General features: G+C 55.5%; 1 protein-coding gene across 1 annotated transcript in view; it reads right to left on the bottom strand.

Moving 5' to 3' along the window:
- The window catches only part of CDH23 (cadherin related 23), a 365,372-nt gene that overhangs the window by 162,434 nt on the left and 181,892 nt on the right, over positions 1 to 21,046 (bottom strand).

Below are 21,046 nucleotides of genomic sequence, written 5' to 3'. Positions count from 1 at the left end.
GAAGGTGAACTTGGCAGTGGGTGCAGGTCACACTGGGGCCGCCCTCCTCACTTGGTTGCACATCCGAACTGCCAGGAGAGCTCTAAAACTCAGGCACACAGATGCCCACGGCCACCGTGTCAGAATCTTCGGGGTGGGGCCTAGGAAGCTGCATTTTTTCCCATGCTTCCTGGGGAGCCGCGCTGCACAGCCAAGGTTGGAGGAGACGACAGCAGGGGCAGGCCGGGGCTTGGTGGCACTCATAGAGATCCACGGGGGCGAACAGGGGAGAGGCGGAGAGGCAGCGCTCCATCCGACCAGCCATCAGAATCAGCTGGGGATCTTTAAAATAGCCCCATGCCTAGGCCACACCCCGGACCAAGCAAATCAGACGTGGGTGGGCTGGGGGAGACCAGACCTCAGGACCTTGTAACGCTCTCCACCTTATCCATTCGAGTGTGCATCCAAGAGTGGGAACTACCCGGGGCACAGCGGTGGTTCTGCGAGTGTGGTACAGGGACCGGTGGCTGAGCGTTACCTAAAACCTTGTCAGAAATGCACCTTTCGGGCCTCACCCAGATCTAACCCATCGAAAAGTCCAGGGGCGGGGCCCAGCACTGTGAAGCCAGCCCACCGGGTGTTCTGATGGGAGTTTGAGAACCGAGGGGTGGAGCGAGGCAAGGCGGGAGCGATTCTGAGAACGGGGAAGAAAAGGCCATCGAGCTGTGGTGAATGGGCAGCTGGAGAAAGAAAACCGAGCACATCCCTCACGGGGTGCGTGGGTGGGGGCTGAGCGGCCACCGCGGTGCAAGGGCAGAGGACCAGCCTGCGGCACTGAGGAGGTGCCTGGTGAGGCGGGTGCTGAGCTCAGTGTGGATTCGGCCTGCATCCCTGGCGGGGCAGGAGCACCGGCCCCTCAGGCCAGGTTTCTGGGTCTCAACTAAAATCTTCTAGATTTGCCACCAGGGGCTGGAAGTTCACTCAGGCCTGTGGCCGCGGTGGTCAGGACCCCATATATGGCTGTCCCGAGAGCCCAGGGCAACCTCCTGGCTAAGTGCCATCAGATGCTCAGCCTGCCCCATTCGGAATCTGCCCAGAAGGCCACGTCTTGTTGGGACTCTTGGCTTATGACCATCAGCCCCTCGGGGTGGGACACGCGTGTGATATTCACCCAGTTCATGTAAGTGGTGCACAACCCTTGTTAACGGCAGCCCTCCGGACAGACAGCTTCTGTTTATCAAGCCCCAACTGTGTGCTTCTTGGGACCTAACCGGGCTCTTCACGGACATCAGCGTCCGTCCACCCCTCTCATGGAGAAGGAAAGCGAGGTTGGGGCGGGCAACCTATTCAGGCCTCCGGGCTGCCAGGGAAGGATTTGAAGTTGGGTCTGTTCTGTCTTCGGCAGCCTGAGCTCTCAACCACCCAGCGCTGGAGAGCCCCCTCCCACTGCGGAAGTTGTTCCCCATGCAAGCAAAGAACTGGCCCCGGGAGGACTTCGGTGGTCCTCCGGTTGGGGGGGTGAGGCCCCGGGGGAAGTTCTCCTCTGCCAAGGTCAGGGGGCCCAGGCTGGTGGAGGGGTGCCAGCCTGCCCCCTCACTCGCTGCCAGGCCCAACGGAGGGCTGTTCACTGGGGCTGGGAGGGAGAGAGCAGGGCGGGAGAGCGGCAGGAGGCCCTCTTGGAGCTGTCGAGGGGCAATTTTGTTGGGAAGGGAGATAAAGAGGAACATCAAAAGGAGTCCCAGTGCGTGTGGAGAGGAGGCCGGTGGATTAAATTCTCTTCCAGCTGGGAGAGGCGATGAGAAGGCTGATAGCCAGCAGCCGCGGGTCCCAGAGCCGGAGCTGAGCCGCACGCTGCCCTCCCGCACCGGACTGGGGTGCCAGCGGCTGCCTGCGGGGCTGCGACAGCTCTGCTTTATTTGCTTGGTGGAAGGGGGAAGGACACAGGAGATCACTCCTCGCTTCCTGCTGTCCCCCCCCCCTTTCCGTGCAGCCAGCCCTGCTTTGCTTCCGGTGATGAAGGCTTGCCACCCCCCCACCCCGCTGCCCCGCAGAGGGCAGCCGTCCTGGTCGGGCCCTCCTTATCAGCCGCTGCCAGAAGGGGCTGCCCCCCCACCTCGGCTCCCCTTACACCTTGCCCCCCCAACCTCCCGCCGCCGGAAGTGGGGGGTGGCCTTGCAAGCCTTGCCTCCTAGTACCACCCCCCCCCCCAGTCTCTTTGCAGCTCCCACAGCCAGGGGACCCACATTCAGTCCCAATGGTCACCGGACTCCATGGAGTGGACCAGCGGCGTTTTCCCAACTAGTCATTGAGAGCTTAGTGTGCGACGGGCCCTCTTAGGGCAGCAGCTCACAGAACGCTCACAACTTTGGGAGGGCCCAGGGGGGTGTTTACATTCACAACAGCGGCACGCGTAGGGCCCTTCCCTCCTCCAGGACTCAGACTCAGGTAGACCCCTGCCCTGGGCTTGCATGGGGGTGGCCTGGCTTCTCTCAGAGTCTGCGCCTGACTCCTGAACACGGCTTGCCTGGGTCATCATCTGCAGGTTCTAGACACTGGCATGTCCCTCGCAGACGACCTGGTCCCCAAAGAGAGGCAGGCCTGGCTTGGCCCCCAGACTCCTTTCCTGCACGTAAGGCCTGCAGATGCCTCCTTCACAGCTCTTGCTTGGTTCTCTGCCCACCCTCCTCGGGCACCTCCCTGCCAGTTCGCCCCTTGGAGAGGTTCATCTCTCTCTGCCATAGGTCAGGGGAGTAGCTGTGTGGTGACCAATGATAGGATGCAATAGAGAAAGGTTCAGATTGGGGACTAGACAGTCGCTTTCTAGCTGTGTGACCTTGGGCCACTCTCACTCCTGGAGCCTGATCCCGCTTCATCTGTGAAGCCGGGAGAAGAAGGCACACCCACAGGATTAAGGAGCGGTATTGTCTCTTTGCCCTGTCTTGTTTTGGTGGGTGACGTGAGTTCTGGTTTCCTGCCTAAGACAGGAGGCTCTCCTAGAAGTAGCTTTCTGTGCTTTTTTCCCCCCTTTGTACCCCAAACGCCACAGGTACTCACCTTACCCTGTGCACTACCCTCTACCCAGGTAGGGACCTTAATTCCTCTCTGCAAAAGAGGAAGGTCCAGGGTCACACAGATGTGTGATGGGCCAGGGGAGGCCAGCAAGGGCCAAGGTCTTTGTGTTGGGGGTGGGCAGTGTTGTGAAGTAAGACAGGGAAGAGCCAGGGAGCTCTGTGGGCTGGTGAGACACCCTTAGCCTGAGCTGGGAATGGGGCTGGGGCCCGGAGTGCCCAGATGCGCCCCGAGAGTTAGCGCCACCCTCGCAGAAGCTGTGTCCAGGACTCAGACCTGCCAGGGAAGAGCCCCGCGAACAGAAACTCCAGGGTGTGGAGCCCAAAGCTTTAGTGGAGGCTAAAAGCACAGCCTCTGGGGGCTGGCTCTACTCCAGACGGAGGCGCCGCCCTTTCCAGCTGTGTGACTTGGCACAAAAGACCTCACCCTTCTGAGCCTCAATTTCCCAATCCACAAAATGGAAAGCACGAGGGCCACCTGATAGCACTCTTGTTGGGTGAGCTGCAAGATCCTGGTAAAGTGCCCGGGGCTGAGCGAGTGCTTAGTAAGTAAGGGTTGTTGTTCTCGTTCTGGGAGAGAGTGGGGGAGGGGAGGAGGTGGCCCTGGGGAAGGGCTGATTTCCAGACATTAGCCAGGAATGAGAGGGGCAGGCGGAGAAGGGCAAAGGCTTGGATGTGTGCAGGGGTGAGTGAACCCCCTCCCGCCTGGGCAGGGGCTGTAGGTCTCCCTTCTCCCCTGTGCTCTGTTGGTCTAATCCATGCTATCGAGCGGCAGGAAATCAAAGTCCACCCAAGATGGATTCTTTATCACTCCTTTGTCCAGCCTTTCACTTAATTAACCCCAATCAGACATGCCAATGTGAACCCTGGCAGGGCGGGCCTCTCAGCACCCCTTCCCATCACTGCTGCTGACAGTCCCCTACACCTGGTGGGCGCACCACACTCCTCTGGCCCTGCCCGCTGCCCCAGGACAGGCTGCCCATGTGAAGCTGGAGTCCAGGGGGCAATGGGAAGGAGCCCTGCGGTGGTCACTGCCTCCATCCCCTAAGTCTGCCTCGATCCCCAGGGACCTTCCATGTTTCAGAGTCCGGGAGGACTGACGCGGCACCTGCTTGTAAAGGACCACCCTCTGTCTCTTCACGGTCCCCCCACCCCACGCCCTGTCCGGGAGCAGGGCCCCAGCTAAGACCACGGCACACGCTCAGCCTTGCCCCTCTCCTGCATTCCAGGCTTGTCCAGCTCAGAGCCTCAGTTTCTCTGCCCTGGGAGCGGGCTGCCTCTCAGGCCCACGTCGGGCGAAGGACACTGCCCTTCAGGTCAGGACACTGCCCTTAATGTCAGGTGCTCAGCCTACCCAGACCCTCCTTCCCCGGCTCCTCTGTGGATCGGGCCCTTGAGCAGGGTGGACAGGAACCGTTTTCCCTGGATTGGCCATGGCTCACTGTGTGACTGCGGCAAGCCCTTTGTTGTCCCTGGGCCTCAGTTTCCAGATCTGCAAGCCGGGATGATTCTCCTAAGGCCGTTAATTCCTGTTGTGCTTCCTCAGATTGCTTTCCGCTCCCCCTGCCTCCACTCCCCCTGCCGCTTAAGGCCTCTCTCCACTTCCTCCTCTGCTGTTGCCTTCTCTGCCCCTCCTTCCTCTTCCTTCCCCTTTTCCTCATTTGCTCTCCTCCCTTCCCTTCTAGCCCTCTTCTCCTTGCTCTCCAACCACCCCCCCCAGCCTTTCTCTTTTCCATTTCTCCTTTTTTCCCCTCCTCCTCCTTCACCCATCCTGTTTCCCCCTCCCTCCTCCCCTCCTCCTCTCCTTCTCTCCCTCCTCCTCTCCCCAGGTTATCTGCTGAATTCCACACACGCCTGCACAGACGGGATCAATCCAAGGCTGCCTTGCCTTCAGCTTATCTCTGCTCCAAATGATTGATTTTCCCTCTTTAAGAGTAATTTGCTGGTGAATTCCATGTATTGCAAAAACCCCTGTGAAATCTAATTCAATCCGATCGGCAGCTGGCACTTTGGGGAAAGAATACTAGAGAGCTGTCAATTTCATCGCGTGGACGTGCGTATTATTTTGCTCACAGACGAGGGCACGAGGCCTCCCCTCCCTCCCTCAGGAGGGATCTTGTCGCTGGCCCCGCAGCGACACTTCTGGGAAGTGAATTAAAATGTGCATTTGGTACTTGCATTAAGGTAAATGAGGGACAGGTGCTTTCAAATTGTTTCCCGAATTTGCAACCCACCGCCCTAGTGCACTGTGGGAATCTCACACCTCCAAAGCCCAGCTATACCTGACCACCTGTCTCTCTCCGGCATTCCCGGCTTGTCTGGCTCCGAGCCTCAGTTTCTCAACCTTGGGGGTGGGCCACCTCTCTGGCCTGCCCCTAGGCAATCAGCTGTCCTGGCTTGCCTGGGACTGTGAGGGCTCCCAGGACACCGGACTCAAAGTGCTAAAACCCAGGCACTTGCAAGCCGAGTGGGCACAGGAGGGCCGGTGCCCAACTCCACGAGGCATGTCTGAGAGCACGGCAGGATAAGTTGTCCCCACTGTCAGGTGGGGAGGTCATGCAGTTGATATGGAAAACAAGGCTCTGAGCCTCTGACACTCCAGCCCCTGTGTCCTCCAGGCGCTCCCCGAAGGCTGAACCACTTCAGAGGCCCCAATGTCCATGCAGCTCACACACAGGAGCTGGTCCTCTGCCAGGGAGGATGGCTGCACAGCTGACCAAGGGCTCTTGCCCAGCCCTGGTGACCTTTGCTCTGGGAGGGTCCCATCTTGGAGGTGCCCCCTATGTCCAACAGATACAGCAGAGCTAAATGTCCCTACCCCCAGAGTTGGAACCAGCTACTCTGGCTTCATTTCTATGCTCCAGGTAAGTAGACATCTCTGGGGGAATCCAAATCTTTGGGCTGTACTAGATGTCTAGGTGTCAGGGCAATCAGCCCAGGGAGTCCTGAGAGAGATGAAGTGGTCCTGGGGGGACTGGCCAGGAGGGCTAGGCTCACCTGAATAGTGCTTGTGGGCATGGCCAAAGGGCAAGCCTTATGTGGAAGGCCCAGGGGATCACAGGGACCTTTCCAGGCCACTTGGAAATTCATTTGCACAGAACAGGGGGCCACGTAGGATTCATGAGGCCCAGGCTCTGAGCTCTTCATTCAGGATGACATGTCCCATCCCCAACCCCCCCAGATCCCAAAGATCCTCTAGGCCATGCGCCCCTCCTCCAAGGGACCCTGTTTGAAAGACTCCTGCCTCAAGTGGAAAGCTCCACAGCACCTTCCTTCTGCTCCTGCCTGCCGCCCAGGCATGCCTCCCAGCAAGGGTGGCCACACGGTTCCCCTCAAGGTCTACAACTCCAATCAGAATCTGCCAACTTTGACTTCACCCCTATACCTGGCTTCAACTCCTTCCCTCCCTCATTCCGCTGGCAGACCCTGAATGGGAGTTTTGGCTGGGACCAGGACAGGGGGCTGAAGCGGGGTATGAGTGTTCTCAGATGTGCAGGAAGGAGAGTCCAAAATGCAGGAAAAAAAAGTGTGCATCCCAGTCTGCCCCAAGCCCAGAACTGTCCCTCTGGGGACTCTAGGGGCAGGGCCACTCCGGGAGGAGGATGAGCCTGGCTGGCTGGCTGAGGGGGCATCCAGCCCCCAAGGGGCCTCGGGACAAGGAGCGGGGAGGGGGTCTGTGAGGAGCTGGGAGCTGGGCTTTGCACTCAGCAGCTGCCTGGCGCTGTCTATTTACCATGCTAAAACTATTTCCCTGTTCCCACAGAGAGAAAAATGTGTGGCAAGGCAAAGAAATCTAAATGCCTTATGGAAATCGGGAGGGCACGCTGCCTGCCGCTAATCACACCATTTTGTATTCCTCTGCCTCTCCAACTGCAAGTCCACCTCCCCAGGCCTGGGGGTGGGGGGAGGGGCTGAGCGGGTGGGGGAAGGGGAGGGGAGCCCCCGGAGCAGACCAGCTCTGTGACCTCAGGCAAACTGCCCTTTCTGGGCTGCCTTTCAAAATAAGGGATCCCATCGCCTCAGGAGGCCCCGAGGGACACAGCCCAAGACTCTATGGAGGCCACGCACCTGCTGTGGGGGATCTGGGAGCCAAAAGGGGGACGGTGATTTCATCTCCCATCCTAGCCCCCTGCCAGGGAGGTCTGCCCAGCTTTGCATCCCCTTCCCGGGAACAACAACATCACAAATGCCCTCAGGGATGGGTCCTGGGCTGGGACAGGGTTCTGGGCTTCAGGCACAAGGGGGATCATGAATGGTGACAGCGCTATGTGTCACTCAGCAGTCACTGGGCAGCCCAGAAGTCTGACCCTGGCACAGCTGCCCAGGCCTGCGAAGAGCCCCTTCTATTTGACACATTCCACACTTGGGTCAGGCACAAAACAACTACACCGCATGGACAAAGGAACGGATGCAAGAATCAATGGGTTATGCGTGTGTTTATCTGTGAATGTGTGAGTGGGAGGAAAAAATCGGAAGACAGAGACAGGAGGAAGGCTGGGAAGGGGGGGGGGCAAGAGACGATAATAGATTCAATGGTAGGTGGAGGGTGTTCATATGAGGAACTAAGCCGAGGTAAGGAGACCAGGAAGGCCTGGCCACTGCCCAGCAGGCTGGCGGACGATGATGGTAGCTCCCACTGTCTTTCCTCCTCCTAGCTCCCCCTTCTGGGTTTCTGCCACTCCTGTCCCCGGTATTCCAAACCCTAGCGGCATTCCAACCCCTGCCTCTCCCACAGACCCCGTATCCAGTCCCTGCTTGCCTTGCAGTCTGCCATCATCCTCTGTTGCTGTCTTCACTCTCCTGGTGTCCAGATTAATCGACCTAAAACACAGCTCTGAGGATACCACTCATGCTCAAGAACCATCGATGGCTCCCGCTTGCCTGCTGAATAGGTTCAAACTCATCTCGGCATTCAAGGCCCTCTAGTCTCCCTTTCTGGCTTTACAGGGGGTGCGCATTACATACGGGCTGAATCAAATGACAGTGGAGAGAAGGATGGCGTGGAGTCTAAAAGCTCACCAGCGGTGCTATTTATGCGGCTACCTTTCACTTCATCTTTTTCCGGGAGGGGGTAGAGGTGGGGGGGAGAGGTTGTCAATAATTTATAATTTTTTATAATTAACGTGCAGTGAAATTGACATTTTGTGGTATTGAGTTTTACGAATTTAAAGATTTTTTAATGTTTTTTTTTTTTGAGAGACAGAGCGTGAGTGGGGGAGGGGCAGAGAGAGACAGAGGCAGAATCCGAAACAGGCTCCAGGCTCTGAGCTGTCAGCACAGAGCCCAATGCGGGGCTCACACCCACAAACTGCGAGATCGTGACCTGAGCCGAAGTCGGACGCCTAACCGGCTGAGCCACCCAGGCGCCCCTTCAGTTTTATGAATTTTAACACATGTATAGATTCATGCTACCCCATCACAGCCAGGGTACAGAACGGTGCCGCCAGCCCGCCCCCCAAACTCCCCTGCGCTTACCTTTTCAGTCAACCCCTCTCCTACACCCAACCCCTGGCAACCACTGCTGGGTTCTCTGTCTTTTTGAGAACGTGAAAGAATCATGTAGGATGTAGCCTTTGAGACCGGCTGCTTTCACTTCCTATGCTGCCTTTGAAATCACCGATTCTCACTTTCCCGTAGAGGTCTGCTTATTTAAGCACAGCTCCGTCCCTAGAGGACTGAGTTGACATCTCACCAGGCGCTGAGCTGGAGGGGGCAGTCCGGCATCCTTCTAAGGGGTGAGACATCCAGTGTGCCAGGGGAGGGCCCTGAAGGCAGGGGAGAAGAGGGTCAAGTGGATTAAAAAAGAAAAAAAAAAAAAGCCCCGCTTGGCCTGCTCTGTAAACGTTGGCGGATTTGGACATTCCCTAATGAGGGCAATTAAGAGTCATTAAGCTGAAAACAGAAAAGTAAACACAGATCCATATGCTAATTGGCAAACACTGCTGCTTGTTAGGGCTGGCTGCCTCCTCCCTCTCCTGAGCCCTACCCCTCTTCCTGCTGATAGCACCTGCCCACCGCCTCCCCACCCCGTCCGTGCTCCGGTCCTGCAATGCTCCCTCTTGGTCCTCCTCCCTCGGGGTCACTCCTTCTCAGTCACCTTCGCTGGCCCGTCCCTATCTCCCCTCCTGTGAACACTGGGGCGCCCCAGCTCTCCTCTCCTTATACTCACACCCCTTGCCTCCGTGAGCCCAGCTTAGATCTGTGACTCTAAATATAGTCCAGATGCTGGCAATGCTCACATTTCCATCTCCATTGTGGGTCCACATCGTGGACTCCGGAGAGCCAGGTGCTAGGTTTTCAGGATCTCGGTGAGCACCCGTGGTCACGCTTGAGGTAGGCATGGTAGGGGGATTTACGCCATAGAGACCACTGAGTGCTACAGATGAGGGGGCCCCCACCCTAGAGCCGCTTGTTGGACATTTATCAGCACCCCCCCTCTGCCTTCTCGATGTCTCCAAATGGCTGTCTAACAAGCACGTCAAACATAATGTGTCGAAAGCTAACCTACGGACTCCGCCTTCCCCTCATTAAACCTACTACCTCACTGTCTCAGGCAGGAAGGACCCCGTGTTTCTAACTGCTCAGGTCAAAGGTCAACACACACACACACACACACACACCAGCAAATCCTAACTCTCTTCAAAACGGCCCGGGAGCTGACCACTCCTCCCCCCTCCCCCCCCACGGTACCTCCAGTTATTGTCCTTCCCTCCCAGTGACGGCCCTGCCCTGAGCATCCTTTGAAATAATTTTTTTTTGATTGAGATAAAATTCGCCATTTTAACATCATAAAGTGTACAATTCAGTGGTTTTCAGTACATCCACAGTGTTGTGCAACCACCGTTCCATCCTGTTCTAAAACATGTCCATCTAAAAGGAAACCTCGCACCCATGCGCAATCACGCCGCATTCCCCACCCCCACCCCCCACCCTCAGTCCCTGCAGCCACGGACCTGCGCTCCTGTCTCTATGGATTTGCCTGTTCCGGACATTTCGTACAAATGGAATCAGACACCCTGTGGCCCTTTTGACTGGCTTCTTCGCCTAGCATAAGGTTTTCTAGGTTCATCCGCGTGGTGGCACGCATCGATGCTTCGTTACCGTCGTGGCTGAGTAATATCCCGTGGGGAGCCACCACATTCTGTCTATGTGCTCAGGGGTGGATGGCCACCTGGGTCGTTTGCATGGACTGTCCTTCTGACATTTCAGTTCGTAAGTGCCTCGCTCCCTGCTCACTGCCCTCAGGTGGCTTCCTGCCCCCTTCCTGTGCAAGCGGAGCCCTGACAGCAAAGCTGTCTTTCTGACCTTCCCGGCCGGCCGGGCAGGGGCCTCCTGGCCCCTCCTCCACCCGTGGGCGGGCGTCCTCCTGCCTAGAGCCACATGCCTGCTGTGCCCTGTGCCTGGAATGCTCTTCCTCCAAGTATTCCTGTCCTGTGGCTCACCCTCTCTTCACTGAGGTCTCTCCTAAATGTCACCTCCCTCCGTCAGGCCTCCGTCCCCCCGGGACTCCTTTAAACCCCTCTCACCCTGCTTTGTCTTTCTCCATGGCTCTCATTGCCATGTGCTGCCCGAGGGCTGGACTTGGGCTGTTGCGTTCACTTGCGAACAGTGCCTAGAACGGTCATTGCAAGGGTCCTTCTAGGGCGTCTCTTACTCTTCGTGCCCCAGGCCTCTGGGTGCTCGCCACCCTGCCCTCCAGCGGCTGCCGCAGTGTATCTTTTTGCGCGGACTTAGCGGAAGGTCTCCTCGGAGGCCAGTTTTGCCCATGTGTGAGAAGCAGAGATACCTGCCCTTGGGCTCGGGGCACATGTCAGGACCAAGCAGAGAAACAGCTGCACCTTTGAACCTGGGATAGAAACGTGTGACAACCTCGATGTTGGGAATTTCTTCCCACACCCAATTCCTTGGAGGGCGAGAAGGGAGTGAGCGTCAACCCTGCGCCTTCCCGGGTAGAGTGACAACACAGCCACGAAATTCCTCCTGCCCGCCCCCCGCCACCCCTGCACCACTTCCCCCTTTCGGGGGACAGAGTCAGCAGGAGCAAAGCAGAGCTGGCTGCCAGCTCCATGCCCGGCTTGGTGGCCCACCCTCACCACTGTTGCCCAGCGGGGCTCTGCAGTCTCCAATCCATCAGCACAGTGATGGGGTGAGACGCGCAGGGACCCCTCCCTGCTGGGTTGTGCTTACCCCTACTCTTCGAGAAAGGGGGATAAATAAACAAGACAAACCATCTACGGCTGTCAGGGGTGTGGCGGGGGTGGCAGATGGGGCAGGTGGGGAAGTGTGGGAGCAAGAAAACAGGTGCCCACGGTAAAGGGGGCGCCGGAGTGGGCATGAAGCGGCCAGGAGGTAATGGAGAGGAAGAGAACGCAGGATGAAGCGCGCTAGCTCTGCTCCTGATCCCCATGGGGATGTTGAGGAAGACCAGACTCTGCATTTAGGGAGCGTGACTCCAAAGACAAAATGACTCCTGCAAGGTCCCGTCGTGAGCGGGGGTGGGGGGTGGGGAGGGGGACAGCTGCCAGGGCAGTGGGTGAAAGGGGTACAGTCCCCCACATCCAAGATGAAAGTCCACCTCTAGCCGCTGGAGGGGACTTGGCCGGCCGGGGAGCAGGCACTGGGGAGGGGAGAGGTGAGGAAAGAGGCTGCCTGCTTCACACCCCACCAGGGCTCCTGGGCCTGGTGTAAATAGCACGCTAATTAGATTTACGGATGAGACTAAATTAGGAGGTGTCAGAATCACACCGAGGACACCCTCTGGTCCTCGGGGAGGCTGGAGCTTAGCATGCTGGGAGGAATCACACCACGGGATGCAGCCATGCACAGAAAAATCCTAATAATCACCATCGTCATAATAAGAGCCTCAGTGAAGGCAACTGGGGAGAAATTAATAGGAAAAAGAACAGATGGGGCTGCCCTGCTCCCCCTGGCTTCCCTTCCAGAATGGCTTTGCTTTGAAGTCCACAGATATTTTCCTGGAGAATTTAAATCTTGGGAGAAGAACCCTAGAAATGGGAGCTGAAGCTGCGACCCAGCAGAATTTGCAAACAGTCCCTTGCCCGCTGCCAGGCACACAAAGGTGCAGAGCAAGGCTCGCCCAGGCACCACGGATTCCAGGTACCGGCTGTGTGGACATTGCTTTGGGTGGATGCTTCACTCTGCTCTGCAACCAAATCACCGGAGAACCTTTTAGAAATAGGAGCAGCCAGGGTGGGCACCGTGGCCTGGGGACTGGAGACTGGGGGAAGGGCAGTGCTGGCCTTTATTTATGTATGTACCTCATCTTGGTTGCTCCCTGGACCAGAGCCCTCCTTCCCTCCTTCCTTTTAGCTTTGCTCCGCTGATGAAATCATAAGCTGGGTGAGAGGTCCAGAATGTTGGAGGCATTCTATCTACATCCTTCATACCACCCAGGGGATTCGGTGGGAGGTGGGTGATTTCCAGCCAGATCCCCCTTATCTCCTTAGTCGAGGGGAAAAAAGGGTCTGGATCCCTGGATGAGCATACATCCACAGAAAGTATAAAAACTTACATCTGCTTCCATGGATGCTGGCAGCCTGCCCCTCCCTCTCTTCCCCACCTCTTCACTGCTTCTAGAGTTTGGTTTCTCATTGAAATTGCTTTGGAAAATAGGGAAACGGAGGTCCACGCTCTGGGTCACATCAGCAGGGAGGGAGAGTTTAGGGCAAGGGAATGTATATTTCCTGTGTTTCTACTGCAAAGTAGATCCTGGTAGATAGATATACGGAGCCAGTTGAACAGCGGCCTGGACCATCCGCAGCTGGAAAATGGACCCTCAGCTGAACGTGTGACACAGATCCTCCCTGTTCCTACCTCATCCAAGTGGATGTGTGGCTCAGGACCCCTGCTCCGAGAACTAGCAGAATGTTAGCCTTATGGCAGAAGCCCACGGAGGGAGCTGGGCTAAAAGGTGTTAGTTCGTGAGCAGGGATTAAGGAGGGTTTTTCATCTTTTTCTTTTTCGTGCCAAGGACCCCTCTGACAGTCTGGTGAAGCCCAGGGATCCCCTTCCTAGAATAACATTGTTAATTGCAAAAAAAAAAAAAATAAGATACAGTCAACTTGTTATTTTGAAATCTAGTTACCAGGCATTTTAAAAGGGTGTTAAAGAAGAATTATGTAGTTCTTAATGCTGTACACAGTAAGATTTGGCACGGGGTTGACATACGCTGTAATTTTAAAGTAGCGATGACTGCAAGTGATAGATTGAGATCCCTATGACATCTGAAATGTGGTATGCAAATGTCTGAGGTTTCTTTTGGGGTTAAAGCCCTAGCTACGGCTGATACCACGGCTGTTTGTTTCTTTTAAAAATCTTTTTTTTTAAGTTTACTTATTCATTTTTGAGAGAGAGAGAGAGAGAGAGAACAAGTGGGGGAGGGACGGAGAGAAGGAGAGACGGAATCCCAAGAAGGCTCCATGCCATCAGCGCAGAGCCCCGTGTGAGGCTCGAACTCATGAACCATGAGATCGTGACCTGAGCTGAAACCAAGAGTCAGACGCTCAAACGACTGCTCCATCCAGGCACCTCTTGTTTCTATTTTCATAATTAAAGGAAGTGCTAAAGGTCGTTTACAGGTTAGTGAAAACAAAGATACAGGGTTTTCTCCATCCAGGGTCCTGGATGCCTTAGGGAGTCAGTGGACCCCCACTTTTGGGCTAGGAACCTCTGGGCTGAAAGGAAGCCTGGCAGAGCCCCCCCCCCCCCCCCCCGCCGGAGCCCGCCGCCACAACCTTGCAGGGTTGGGTGGGGAGAGGGGCCAGAGAAACTGCATGCTGGACAGACTGACGAATAAGAACACATGTGAAAACAAATTTAAATAAATACAAGGTTGCGGGCTGGGCTCCCTGACAAGGCTGGAACACGTGTGGAATGGAAAATGAGGGTGATGGATAAAAATAAAGGCCAAGATTAGCAGAACAAGAGCAATCTTGCTCACTGCCCCCCCCACCCCCCGCCTCCATTCCATCCCTACAAGTAAACCTAGTATTCCAGAATACGGCTTTTTCCCCCTGTCATTTGTTTCCTTTTATTTATTTATTTGGTGATGTTTTCTCCTTGGGGAGGTGGGTAATTCTCTCGTTTTTTCCCTATGCCCCTCAAACAAATGAATCGTGTCATCTCCTGCCTGAAATAGGAATTAGCTCCTGCCAGATGTGTCCCCGTTCACCTCTGCAGAGCAGATGCCCCCCCCTTGCCTTACCTCCCCCCTTGCCCTCCCCCCAGCCATGCTGGAGGTAGAGGAGACACCTGCTTGGGTGGCACCAAACCTTTGAGAACAGGGGGGCTCCCCAGTGCATGCAAGAATCACAGGATGGAGAGTTCGAGGCCAAGCTCTGTGCCCGCTGGCTGTGTGACCTTGGGGCAGCCCCTTAACCTCCCTGAGCCTCGATTCCCTCCTCTCTGAGGACACACAGTAATATGTCCATCTCTCTCACGGTTAGGATAATAAAAAATAGTTAAGATTTAAAGAGGGCTTTTTATGGGCCAGGCACTGTTTCAAACACACCGATTAACTCATAGAATCCACACAACAGCTTTGTGAGGCAGGTACTGCTGTTGTCTCCATTTTGCAGGGAGGATAAGTTAAGTCGCCTCCGGTTCCACAGATCAAAGGTAGCAGAGCAGGATTTGAACCCCGGTGGTCTGGCTTCAAAGTCCTTACTGTTCACCATTCCAGCTGCCTCTCCGTCCCTCACAAGAGAAAGGTCGCTCCAGGTAATACCAAATAAACAAGCACACGGGCAGGCTGGGAGAGGGTGGTGGGGCCGAGCCCCAAAGCAGGGAGCAGGGCAGCTGCAGCAACAGGGAAGGGAGGACGGGGGCAGGGGTGAAGTGGGAAGCTCAGGTGGCACCCTCCCCTTCCCGCCACGGTCCTCTTGGACCTAAAGGTTAGAGAGTCTTAATTGAGGCTGACCGGCCCAACCCATGGTTTTCCAGAGGACACTGAGGCAGAGTGGGCCCCACACCTTGCCTGGAATCACTGTGAGTGAGGAGCAGAATGGGGGCGGGGCTTGGCTTTCGGGGGGGTTTTCTCTACCACCTTCCCTGGGCAGTTGGGGTAGGTCTGGTAGCAGAACGCCACGGCCAGGGTTCTGAATCCTGGGATTTTAACCCGGGAGCCTCCGTCACAAAGACCAAAGGTGGCCACTCGCGCTGTCCTCCTGGGCAGAGTTCTGAAGGTGGTTTCTGAGGGACTTCTCAGGTTTCCTAATAAGGGGGTTGGGGTTCTCTGGCTTCTCGCCACCCTAAGAGGAAAACAGCCCGACTGCAAGAGAACCTCCAGTTAGATGCTGGAAAGAAAGCACACGTTGGGTGGAACAGGTGGCTGAGGGGGAGGGGCTTCCGTGCCACGTTGCCACATTTCCCTGCTTCTACCCTTGGCCCCTGAGAGCCCATTTGCAACACAGCAATCAGAGGGCTCCTTAAGAAAGGTGACTCAGAGCATGTCAACCCCCCGGCTTCCCACTGGGCTCCCAGTAACAGAAAAGCCTTCCCCAGGCATTTTGGCTTTTGCTCGATGCTTCGTCCTTGCCTCCTCTCTAGTGCCCCCTGACCAGTCTCATTCCTGCTCCTTGAAAATGCCCAGCCGTTTCCCTTTCCGAGGGCCTCTGCCCTTGTAGGCGAACACCTGCTGTCGGAACGTTCTCCCTCTGCAGCTCCCTGTGGCTGCCTCCTCTATGCCTCTTAACCTCCGTTCTAAACAGCACCTCTCTGGAAGGCCTGGAACCATAGAGCCAAAGATAGCCCCCTCCTGTGCCCCATCACTTGCCCTGTTTATTGATTTCTTGACATTCATTTTCACCTACAACGATGTTGGTGCCTATTCCTCTAGCTGCCCCACTGGGATGAAACGTAAGCTCTTGGAGGGCGGGGACCACCGCATCCTTAGCACTAACTCCCCAGTGGTGGGCACATAGTAGGTGCACGATACTGTGTGTTGAATGAATGAATACATAATCGTTCATCTATGTAAATTTCAGCCTAGGCCCTCAGAAAGGCCAGGAGGCCAGCAAATTAATGAAGTCTGAAGGCCATTCCGAGATGATTCCAATTCCTGCAAACAGCCAGAACCAGGCAATAGAGGCCTCTCTGGGGGACTTGGGTGTCCCTTTCCCCACTCCAACCCCACCCCTCTGCAAAAATGTCTTTTTTTTTTTTAATTTTTTTTTCAACGTTTTTTATTTATTTTTGGGACAGAGAGAGACAGAGCATGAACGGGGGAGGGGCAGAGAGAGAGGGAGACACAGAATCGGAAACAGGCTCCAGGCTCCGAGCCATCAGCCCAGAGCCTGACGCGGGGCTCGAACTCACGGACCGTGAGATCGTGACCTGGCTGAAGTCGGACGCTTAACCGACTGCGCCACCCAGGTGCCCCTGCAAAAATGTCTTAAGGACAGCAGGAAATATGTTCTGAGAAGCTGGGGTCAGAAATGAGACAGAAATGAAGAGAACCAAAGGCTCCCAACTCCTGAGAAGAAAGGTACAGGGCAGGGGAGAGGTACTACCAGTTTTCGGCGATCCAAAAATCTGCTGGGAGGGGTCGTGCCCGATGCCGAACGGTATTTAAAAACAAAGCCCTTTGCTGGAATCTGTAAAGCAGCCAGAGGCACGGATGATCTCCTACACTCACTGCCACCGCACAGGCAGGACGCAGAACGCAGAGGATCTGATTGCTTCTAAGGAGAAGAGTGGAATTTAGGACAACGGAACAGAAAATTCCAACCATCCTAATAACCTCACCCCATGCAGATGGGAAAACGTGGCCGGCTAGCTCAGCTGTGGGCAGGACGGGGTGGGGAGGGCTGCAGGCTTGATTGGGAGAGGAAAAGCAGACCAAACTGGAGAAAACACAAAAGAACATGTTGCGGCCAAGGGGGTGGGTGGGGATACGGTAGGAATCCCGGTGGGTGAGTGTGCTGCTAATTTCCTGTGGGTTTCCAGAACACCGAGGAAGACACAGGAGAACGCCCAGTAGCCAGGAGCAGGGGAATGAGGCTGCCACAACCTTTAATTTGAAACTCAGAGATTGCGCTCCACACCAAGGCTGACTCCTGGGGCCTTTGCCTTGAGAGTTTTTTTTTTTTTTTTTGTGATTTGCATTACAACCATCTATTTGCATCTCAACTGTCATGCTGTGCAAACGGGTTGTTAGTGGTTTCAGCCCACCCTATCCCTTCCCTCTCTGGCTTCCGTGAGTTTCCTATAGCTGGGCAAAAGAGAAGAAATTACTCAGCGGGACTTGACAATGGGGACGGAGTCCTTGGGAGACAGAAAGGGCTTCTTTCAAGCACCTTTGTGGTCTTGAATGTTCCTGCAGAGCCTGAGATTCAGCAAGAAACTGGGCAAAATCTCCCATGTGGAGGGGATGGCGGCATTATCTAGTCTTTGTGAGTTAGATTAGCATCCTTACTAGGAATGACTGCCACAAAGTGCTAACTGACGGGATAAACTGCTTCCTCCTTCCCTTTCTGTTTTCCATCGGCACCCTCTACTGCCCCACTGTGGAACTTTGAGGTCACCTTCTCACAGAAACTCAGCGGGAATTGGGCTTTAGCACAGGGGCACTGACCGATGATCTAGTTTGGATAAAGCCCGGAGCCACCTCATTGCTACTTTTATCATTTAATCATGCTTTAATTGAGCCAGTTCGTATTTCTGCAGTGCCTCCCAGGTGCCAGGTAGAGTGTGAGGCACTGGGTTACATCGGGGAGCATCATTCAGTCTAATCGGGGAGATAGATACTATTGAGATCATCACATTAATAACCATAAACCCACAACGATGGTGAGTGCGAGGGAGAATCACGTGGCTCTTTAGACCCTGACAAAGGGATTTCACCTCTCCTCGTGCTCCTTTCCCTCCTCCATCCAAGCCGGCTCGATGAACACATTTTTCTGCCACCCTAGCAAATCCAGTCACCTTCACCCCAGACACAAATCCCAACAGATGCATTCTCCCCCCGCAAAAGAGAACTGGAAGAAAGGACACATTTTTAAAAATCTCTTTTTATAAAAGATGCCTGATTTCTCTTTGAGGTTCCCTGATCTCCCCCAGATTCTGGAAACTTGGCCAGTGCTCAAGTGCCGGTGGCCGCTGCCTTCTGTTCCCTCTTGGCAATGTGGCTAAACGCTCTACCCCGGGAACCTGGGGCCCGACCCTCAGCACCCAAGACTGCGTCCAGATCTGGATCCATCCAGATCTGGATCCTTCTAGAATTCTGGGGAGTGGAGGAGAGATGGGAGGTACAAAAGAGCAAGGCAATTTAGAAAGCAATTTATTCTCCCCTCTTATTTAGGAATCGGTCCAGGACCATGTCTGGGATGGTTTGGGTGTAGCTCTCCTGGGGAGGCTGGACTGTGACCCAGAAGACGGTAGGGTGGGGAGTCTGGGCTTCTGGGCTGCCCTTCTTTATCAGTGGTTCTCTGCACCTCACCGTGCCCTGGAGACATGGGGGCAGCCCTTTACTGTCACACACTGGTCAATTCCCTGGGGCAGCGGTGAAATGATCGCTGGTAGTGTTGGGCACCCTGTCCACAGCGGGCATGCTGTTGCCCGTGCCTGGGTGGGGGGTGGCCACTAGAGGCAGGCTGGACCCAGACACCCCTCAGCACTCCTGCAGATGCTTCGGACAGGGCTGCCAGCAAAGCAGGATTGAGCTAAACCCCAGGGGTCCGGGTGACCTTGCAATCCCCCAACCAGTCATGGTGAAAGGGCCTTGGGGTTTCTGGCCCTGCTGGTGGCAATGCTCCCTGGACCCATCTGGTTAACATCTGGGTGTGTGGCAGGTACTGGGCTAAGTCCTATAGACTAATGGTCTGATCTCCTATCTCTGAGCCTTGTTGGCATTCTCTGTGGCAGACGCAAACGTGGCGCCACTTGTCCACATTCCCAGCCTTCTGGCAGTGAGGTGGGGCCCGTCCCTAGAACTGGGCAGAAGTCCCAGGACAAAGCCTAGAAGAGCCGGTGCTTCCTCCTCTAGCTGCCCCCCCCCCCCTGCAGTGACCGACGTGACCGCAGAGCGTGCACCTGAGCGACGACGCGGAGCGGGGTCCCCCTGCCCACCTGTGCCAGACGAGTAGTAATAAATCTCTGAGGAAAAAATAACCCTCTGTTTCAGGGTTAATTTGTTACTGCAATAGAAGCAGATACATTTTCCCACAGATGAGCAAAGTCACACTCAGAAAGGGTCAATGACTCACCCAAAGTCGCAGAGCTAGCAAATGGCAAGGCTGGACTTGAACATAGGCCCCGTCTGTCTCCAGAGCTTGGGCCGTGAACCACGACACAAGCTGCCTCCTCTCTGGGTTGCCTCCAAAATTAAGCCCCAGTTCTTTGGCTTGGCATTCAAGGCCCTAAAAGCCTGTGTCCTGGCCCACCTTCCCACCAGCCGACTCCACAAACCTTTGTACAGGTTCCTTCCTCTGCACCACTCTGTGGGCCACTGCCCACCCCACCAGCCCGCCTGGCTGCCTTTTGCCATCTGATTTGTGTCCCAAGGTTCAGCCCTGGGCCCCCTTTCACCATAGAGCCTTTGCCGGTCCTCTGGCCCCTTCTTCCCCCTTCCTCAGTTGAGCTCTGGAGCCCTCGCTGCTCGTTGTCACTGGCCCGCACCCTGGTACCAAGTGTCTCTGTTCTCTTGGACATTAGTGATAGCCTGAAACCAGAGATGGGACTTTTCCTGAGGCTCTCACTCACACAGCGGTGTCTAAAGGGGGTGCTGCACTCCAGGGGGATAAAAGATGACCCACTGGGGTGTGAGAAAATGGTGGAACTTCTTTTTACACCTATCTATCTCCACCTTTTAAACTTTTGACATTTTTGTGTATATTTTCAAAACTACATACTGCCTTTGTATAAGCACGCTTGGCCCTTTAGGACAGTGACCGTGGGCTACACTCCCTCAAGGGGCCAAATATAGCTCCTTGTAAACAGGAGGTGCTCAGTACATACTTTAGTTATCCCAGACAGCTAGGTATGGGATGATTTAGCAAGAGATGGAAAGATGTGCTGTGTGTGCGTGCCCGCGCGCACACTGGGACTGACCTCTTCACGGTCATGTCCTTGGCGGGGTGGGCGGAGAGGGGCGGGGACGGGGGTGAGCTGGTGCCGGGGAAGGGGGCTGGGGGGTTAGGGCAGGAGGGGGAGGACCTTGTCCGGTTGAGAGAAGCTGACGGGAGAGCGGTGGATCGTGGGAGGGGGGGGCCCTGGGCAGGTGTGCTGGTTTGTTGAGCAGCCAGAGTGGAGAGGGGCAGGAGGAGCGAGCAGGAAGCCAGGCCTGGAGCAAGGCCAGTGCGGGAGCCCCAAGAAGGGAGGAGTAATTGCAGAGAAGCCCCTCAGGCTGGAAAACCTAATGGAATTCCTGAGCAGAATGGGCCAGGGAACAGCGGTAATAAATATAAGTGCTATTAACGATTGTGGCTGCTGACGGGCAGGGGAGACCTGGTGCCTGAGAGGGGCAGGGAGGAGGCAGGCCCAGAGCGTCCCCATCAGCTCGGAAGCCCGTCCCATCCCGGGCTGGAGGGGCACAGGCCCCATCCCCAAGTCTTCCTCCTCCTGTCCTTCTCAAGCTCTCCCTCACTCGCAGCCCATGTCCCTTCCTCTCAAGACCGGCCTCAGCCAGGCAGGCCCTGCAAGGACACACAATGGGTGTGTCCCATTTCTAGCTTCCTGGACCTCTGGTCTCCTGCGGCCTGGGATCCCCTTGAAAACATTCAAGCTCCTCGCATGGAAAAGCAGGAGTCCTCACTACACCAAAAGCAGAAAACAAACTTTTTTCCAGGAAAAAAGTTATTATACAAGAGCCTCCAACTTTTAAAATTTCTAGTTTTCAGTGTATGCTTTATAAGGCACGTACTAGATTAGTAAGATGGGCATATATTTCTTAAATTTTTTTAACGTTTATTCATTTTTGAGAGAGAGAGAGAGAGAGAGTGAACAGGGGAGGAGCGGAGAGAGGGGGAGACAGAATCCGAAGC

Source organism: Panthera tigris, chromosome D2 (assembly GCF_018350195.1).
Source record: "Panthera tigris isolate Pti1 chromosome D2, P.tigris_Pti1_mat1.1, whole genome shotgun sequence".
Lineage (NCBI taxonomy): Eukaryota > Metazoa > Chordata > Mammalia > Carnivora > Felidae > Panthera > Panthera tigris.
This window is presented reverse-complemented; position numbering and strand designations above follow the sequence as displayed.